Here is a 7,143-nt window from a genome sequence, read left to right as displayed (position 1 = left end):
TCGCACGTTGGAATTATAGTTAAGTATTGGGGTAGTTTGGTTATAGGTTGAGGTATATTCGAACATGTATTTTCTGTTTTTTGAATTCCAAAATAGTGTTTATTATGCTGGTGGCAGCTGGGCGCGTGGATGCTTTCTAGAAAATAGTTCCTTGCTGGCGGTACGTGCCTGGAACCAACGGAGTATCGAAAAACAAATTTCAAGGATGATTTTGAAGCTTTAGGTCAATACCTAAATTGTTACGTAGCGGTTTTTGAAAATTCGAAAAATTACCAAAATGGCGGCATATTTTCCAAATTAAAGGTGTTCTTTCATCAAAAATCGCCAATTGCGGGCTTATAAAAAATTGAAAAATTGAGATATCAAAAAACGGCTACGTAACAATTTAGATAATTCATTTGTACATGCTGAAAAAAAATTTCAGCCAAATCAGACCACTGGATTCTGAGATACACGTACCGTCAGCTGAACAAACAAGGTTTCGAGAAAAACGCGTTTAAAGTTTCGTACATCGATGCACTTCCCTTGAGGTGACCCCACAGCTTTCGCCGTCACTTTTCGACAAGATTAGATATCAAAAAATCCTTTTGGCGTGACATTTCTGAAGGTATAAGCCTCTCGAAAATGCAAAAAAATAAAATTATATTTTTCTGAATTTCCAGAGTAGGGTCCCCTTTTAAATGCTTAGTATTTCTTAGTTTCATTTACACTTACATTCATTTTTCAAAATATGTAAATTTTAGGAACAGCTGAGAAGAAATTCGGCAAGAAATAGATTAAATTGACGCAGAATTAAGCCAAACTGAGGTACATTTAAAACGAGTTTGATAACAATTAACCTCAATCTGAACCGAAACATATTTAGGTTAAGGTCAATTTTAAATCATCGAAAAAGAAGTCAACATCAAGGGATGTACTGAGTAAAAATGTATGCAAAGCCACTACCAAATTAAGGCAAAAGTATTAAAACCCAGATAGATATTATATTTTTATGTAATTTTTACTCATTACTGTGTTCCCGAGTAACATTTTTGTTGTATAATAGGTTATCAAGCACTTGTTCCACGGGAATTAGCCGTACAATAGTTAAATAAGCTATTATACAACCAAAATGTTACTTGGGTTGTTTTGGTATTATGCATGGTATTATATCATTTTTGTACTCATTTTGTGTTATTTTTGTGAATTTTTCTCGTCATTTCGGGGAACTTTTGTTATTATGTTATTTTTATTTAGGACTAGCTGACCCGACAAACTTCGTATTGCCACAAATTAACCTGTGTTGTACATAAATCATGAATCTCGGATGATCTTTGTCACAATATCGAGTTTTTGCAAGCCCCCCAGTGGGCTGCGCTTCCGACGGCGGGTCACCGGCAACACTCGCGACCGTCTCGTCTTGAATGATCTAGTGTTACTATAGATAGTTTTTGTGGTCTTGTATTGACGAATGTTTTATGGAAAAGTCTCGAATTTCTCGAGTTTGATTAGCTTTTGAGTTTCGCAAAAATTTCTGTTTTATTTGTATGAGAGTCCATATCCCCCTACCAGAGGGGTGAGAAGTCTCTAACTATCGTACAATAAATTCAAGACTCCAAAATCTCCCACATGCCAAATTTGGTTCCATTTGCTTGATTAGTTCTCGAGATAAGAGGAAATTTGCATTTCATTTGTATGGAAGCCCACCCTCTTAAAGGAGAGATGGGCCATAACTCGCTTTCTAAAGAAGAGAGGGGTCTCAATTCACCATAGAAAAAAATCTTGCGTCCAAAACCACTTACATGTCAAATTTGGTTCCATTTGCTTGATTAGTTCTCGAGTTATGAGGAAATTGGTTTTTCATTTGTATAGGAGCCCCCCCACCCCCTCTTAAAGTGGGGAAATCCATAGAAAATATACCATAGAAAATATTCTTGCCTACAAAAACACCCACATGATAAATTTGGTTCCATTTGCTTGATTAGTTCTAGAGTTATGAGGAAATTTGAATTTCGTTTGTATGAGAGCCCCCCCTCTTAAAAAGGTAAGGGGTCCTAATTCATCATAGAAAAAATGGTTGCCTCCAAAAACACCCACTTGCCAAATATGATTCCATTTGCTTGATTAGTTCTCGAATTATGAGGAAATTTGTATTTCATTTGTGTAGAAGCACCCCCTCTTAAAGTTGGGAGGTGTCCTAATTCACCATAGAAAATATTTTTGCCTCCAGAAACCTCCACATGCCAAATATGGTTCTATTTGCTTGATTAGTTCTCGAGTTATGAGGAAATTTGAATTTCATTTGTATAGGAGCCCCCCCTCCCAAAGTGGGTAGGGGTCCCAATTCATCATAGAAAATATTTTTGTCTCCAAAAACACCCACGTGTCAAATTTGGTTCCATTTGCTTGATTAGTTCTCGAGTTATGAGGAAATTTGTATTTCGTTTGTATAGGAGCCCTCCCTCTTAAAGTGGCTAAGGGTTCTAATTCACCATAGAAAATATTCATGCCCTAGAAAACTTTCACATGCCAAATTTTGTTCCATTTGCTTGATTAGTTCTTCAGTTATGAGGAAATTTGTATTTCATGTGTATAGGATCCCCCCCTCCTAAAACGGGGAGGAGTCCCAATTCATCATAGAAAAAATTTTTGTCTCCAAAAACACCCACATGCCAAATTTGGTTCCATTTGCTTAATTACTTCTCGAGTTATGAGGAAAATTGTGTTTCTTTGGTACAGGAGCCCCCCCTCTTAAAGTGGGGAGGGGTCCTTATTTACTATAGAAAATATTCTTGCCCTCGAAAACCTTCACATGCCAAATTTGGTTCCATTTGCTTGATTAGTTCTCGAGTTATGAGGAAATTTGTATGGAAGCCCCCCCCCTTTTAAAGAGGAGAGGAGTTATAATTCCCCTTATAAAGAGGGGAGGGGTCTCAATTTACCATAGAATAAATTCTTGTCACCGAAAACACCCACATTTTGTTCTATTTGCTTGATTAGTTGTCGAGTTATGCAGAAATTTGTGTTTCATTTGTATGGGAGCCCCCCCTCTTAGTGGGGGGAGGGGTTTCTAACCATCACTAAAACCTTTCCTGGCCCCAAAAAACCTCTACATGCATATTTTCATGCCGATTGGTTCAGTAGTTTTCGATTCTATAAGGAACATACGGACAGACAGACAGACAGACAGACAGACAGACAGAAATCCTTCTTTATAGGTATAGATTTTGCATCAGTTGTGCGTTATTTATGTGCCATTTAGATAAAAAATTTATGCCATCTATGAAGAGATGGAAAATTAGTGATTTTGATCAAATCTGTGAATACACACAGATACTCGTACAGATCTTGATCGGTACAGTACATGACAAACAGTGAATCTTTAGCTTTAATCTCGAGATCTTGTTCTCGTATTCGTTCAGTCAATCATAGTGTTAATTTTGGTCAAATTTTGCTTTAGTTTCGGTCGAATTTCGATACTAATTATAACCTAGTTTTATTTTTGTCCGATTTCGGCCCAATTTTGGGTAAATCTTAGTACAACTTTGGTATAATTATGCTCTAATAATTTGCTACAATTTCGATCCAATTTTGGTACAAATTATAGCCAATTTTGGCCTGACTTCTGTCCCATTTTGGTATAATTTTGATCCAATTTCAATCCAATTTTGGCCCAATTGCGGTACAATTCTGGTCCGATTTCATTCCGATTTTAATTCAATTATGGTTTATTTTTAGTCCAATTTTGGCTTAATTTCGTTTAAATTTTTGATTCATTTGTGGTCCAAATCTAATTATTTTTAGTCAAATTTTAATCCACCTTTAATTTTGGACAGGTTTTGGTCCAATTATAATAAAATTTTACTCCACTTTCGGTCCAATTTAGTTACAAATTATACCCTAATTTTGGACCAGTTTGTGCTCAATTTTGATTAGTTTGTAGTACACTTACGGAAAAATTTGGTGTACTTTTATTCCGGTTTTATTACAATTTGCGTTCAATTTTGGTACAAATTAAAGTCCATTTTTGGCCCAATTGTCATCGTCTTTTGATCCCATTTCAGACTAGGCCCCAGCTCTTACAGTTACCTTACCTAATTTTTTTAGGTGAGAGCACAGTTTTGCGATCTCCCAGTTGGCCTCGAGGTAAAACGCTGGTCTAATAAGCCAGTCGTCGTATGGTCGAATCTCGACTGGGAGAGGCTGTTAGATTCAATAGGATCGTACTGACGGACTGACCCCGCACTGTCCTGTATTCTAACAGCTGGTTGCGAAGTCTGTCGTATAAAAACAGAAGGTCAAATTTCGATAACGGAATTAGCACCCGGGCTTTGCTTTTTACAGTTTTGCGATTCTGAGAGTCACCTAGGTGACTCCGCTCACCTGGGTGACTGTACAAATCAAATGGGGCCTGTAAGCTGAGGTAAGGGTGACTTTAAGAATAGGGCTCGTAAGAGAAGTGAGGTAAGTTAGGTCACTGTGAGATCAAGGTCACTTGTTTTGAGTCTGGTTGTAATCCACATAAAGTCTATTTTAAGACCAATTTTGCTTCAATTTTGATCCCGCTTTGAAACATCTTTGGTCCAGTCTTGCCCCAATCTCAGTCGAATTCTAACCCATATTACAGCCTATTTTTCTTTGATTTAAGTCTACTTTTGGTTAAATTTTGGTACCATTTTGCTATAATTTCGATTTGGTACTGGTCTAATGTCGATCGAATTTTGGTACGATTTATAGTCCAATTTTGGACCAATTTTCATCTCATTTTGGTCAACTTATGATTGCAGTCTAATTTTGGACTAAATTTAGTTTAAGTTTGTTCCAATTGTGGTCCAATTATGGTCTAATTCCGGTTAAATGTTGTCAGTTCCATTTCAGTCCAATTTTGGTTCAGTTGTGGTTTAATTGTTATCTATTTTTGGTCCAATCTTGGTTCGATTTCGGTCCAATTTTAGTCCCATTTTAGACCAATTTTGATCTAATTTTGGTCAACATTTGGTTCAATTTTAGTTTAATTTCGGTCCAATTTTAGTCTTATTTTGGTTCAATTTTGGAATGGTTTCAAACCAGCTTAAGTCTGATTTAGTTATAATTAATGTACAATTTTGGTTTCACTTTCGTATCTTCGTGCAATTTTGGTGAAATTATGTATGTTCCAACTTTGATCTACTTTTGCCTCAATTTCAGTCGACTTTTGGTACAAAATATAGCCAATTTTTGTTCGATTTCGGTCCAGTTTTAATCTTAATTTAGTTCAACTTTGGTCCAATTCTGGTCCGATTTAATTTCGATTTTAGTCCAATTTTATTCCAGTTCCAATTGTAGTCTATTTCTAATCTAACTTTGCTGCTGGTTTGGTCCCATTTTGGTCTAAAGTTGCTTCATTTTTGGTCCAATTATAGCACCATTTTGGTCATATGTTGGTCCGACTTTAATCCATTTATGGTTTAGTTTTGCTTCTATTTTGGTACAAATTATAGCCTATTTTTGTAAGACTACGGTCCACTTTTCTAGTGGTAGTCCAATTACGGTCTATTTTGGTCCAGTTTCGGCCTAATTTTAGTCCCGGTTGGTTTAAGTTTATTTCACATCACTGGACCAGTCAATTCACGTCATTATTTTATCATTTTTACTTCATTTCATGCCGGGTTTCTATTAATTTGGTGTCATTTTAGGTAATTTTTGTAGTATGTTATAATTTTTGTTAAAAATTTGTTATATTTTGGTGATGTGCTTATTTCATGTTGTGTTATTTTCTGCCTCCTTTTTATGTAATTTATATCTTCTTGCAACATTTTTGTATGTACTTAATTGATTCTCTTTGTATTACGTTGGTGGCTGGTAAACGGCTGAATAATACGTACAGTCGGTGCCTTGCGCACCTATAAGCATAAAATAGACCCTACTGTGATTCACAGCGTCTTTTTCGGCAACTCCTATCTCTAGCTGGTCGTGGTACCAGTCAGGATTCGGACTGTATTATTTTTGGTTATCTTCGTATATTTGTGCATAATGTATGTACACAAACCTCATGTTTTTGTCTTGACTTCCCAGGAACATTATACAAACATAATAAGCGTTGGTCATTGAACCCTCACTTACCTAATCTTCCCTAAAATACTATCAACATCTTTTTCATTATTTTCTTCTACCGTTTCTTATTTTATATTCAATCTAGTTTATTGTTCCCTATGTCGATTTATAATGTGCATGTTATTTGTGGAGTTTTTTTGTGTTATTTTTGTATCTTTTTTATATCATATTAGTATGTATTATATTTACTTTTAGTCATTTTTAGCAACATTTTTGTCATGACATTGAGATGTTTTATACCGTTTTTTTTTTCATAAGATGTAATCCAAAATTTGTAATTTGAAATATTAAATTTTTCTGGCACAAAATCAAGTAAAAATGATTTTGTATCATTTCAATGTCGTCTTTGTAGCACTTCTGTATGAGTTTTCATTTCTGTGTCAGTTTTTTGTTGTTGTTTTTGTGCCTCTTTGGATCCTTTTTGTGTGTTTTTCTTGACTTCCATTATTTTGGTATTATGTTTTTAACGATTGTGAATTTTCATATAATTTTTGAATGATTTTCCTGTTATGTTTGTAGGGTAAAGAACCGGTTTTAAGCAGTCTAAGCGGGTCACTGATTGTTTTACCTTATTACAAGCGATGGGTTGGCTAAGTGGGGGATATCAGCATACCAATCTTCTTGCTACCCTTAGTTCTTCAAGCTGCTACCACCGGAAGACACTACTATTGAGCTAAACTTTTGATTTTTTGCTTTAAAGGTTGGAGCGATAGAACTAATTTTGATCAGACCGAACATATTCTCACCCTGAAGGTGCTTTTTTAAGCAGTCCGGAAATCCAAATTTTTATATGCCCCCATAAAAAATCCCTCGAACTTTTCCCCATATTTAGTAAGTTCGCGACCTACTAATCGGCATCTGCATTAATAGATTTGATATCTTTGATCGGTAGATGCGTAAAATGTCATCTATCTAAATTGTTTATCGGGGCACATACTCACCGCACCGTTCGGTAAACGGTATTCGTCGTCTCTTTTATTCTCCAGTGTTCTTATGGGAAACTGCGAGTTTGACGTCTAGCTCGCTGTTCATAAGGATGGTGGGAAAACAGAAGAGGCAAATATAGCAGCG

The sequence above is a fragment of the Sabethes cyaneus genome, chromosome 2 (assembly GCF_943734655.1).
Source record: "Sabethes cyaneus chromosome 2, idSabCyanKW18_F2, whole genome shotgun sequence".
Lineage (NCBI taxonomy): Eukaryota > Metazoa > Arthropoda > Insecta > Diptera > Culicidae > Sabethes > Sabethes cyaneus.
Note: the sequence above shows the minus strand (reverse complement) of the source record.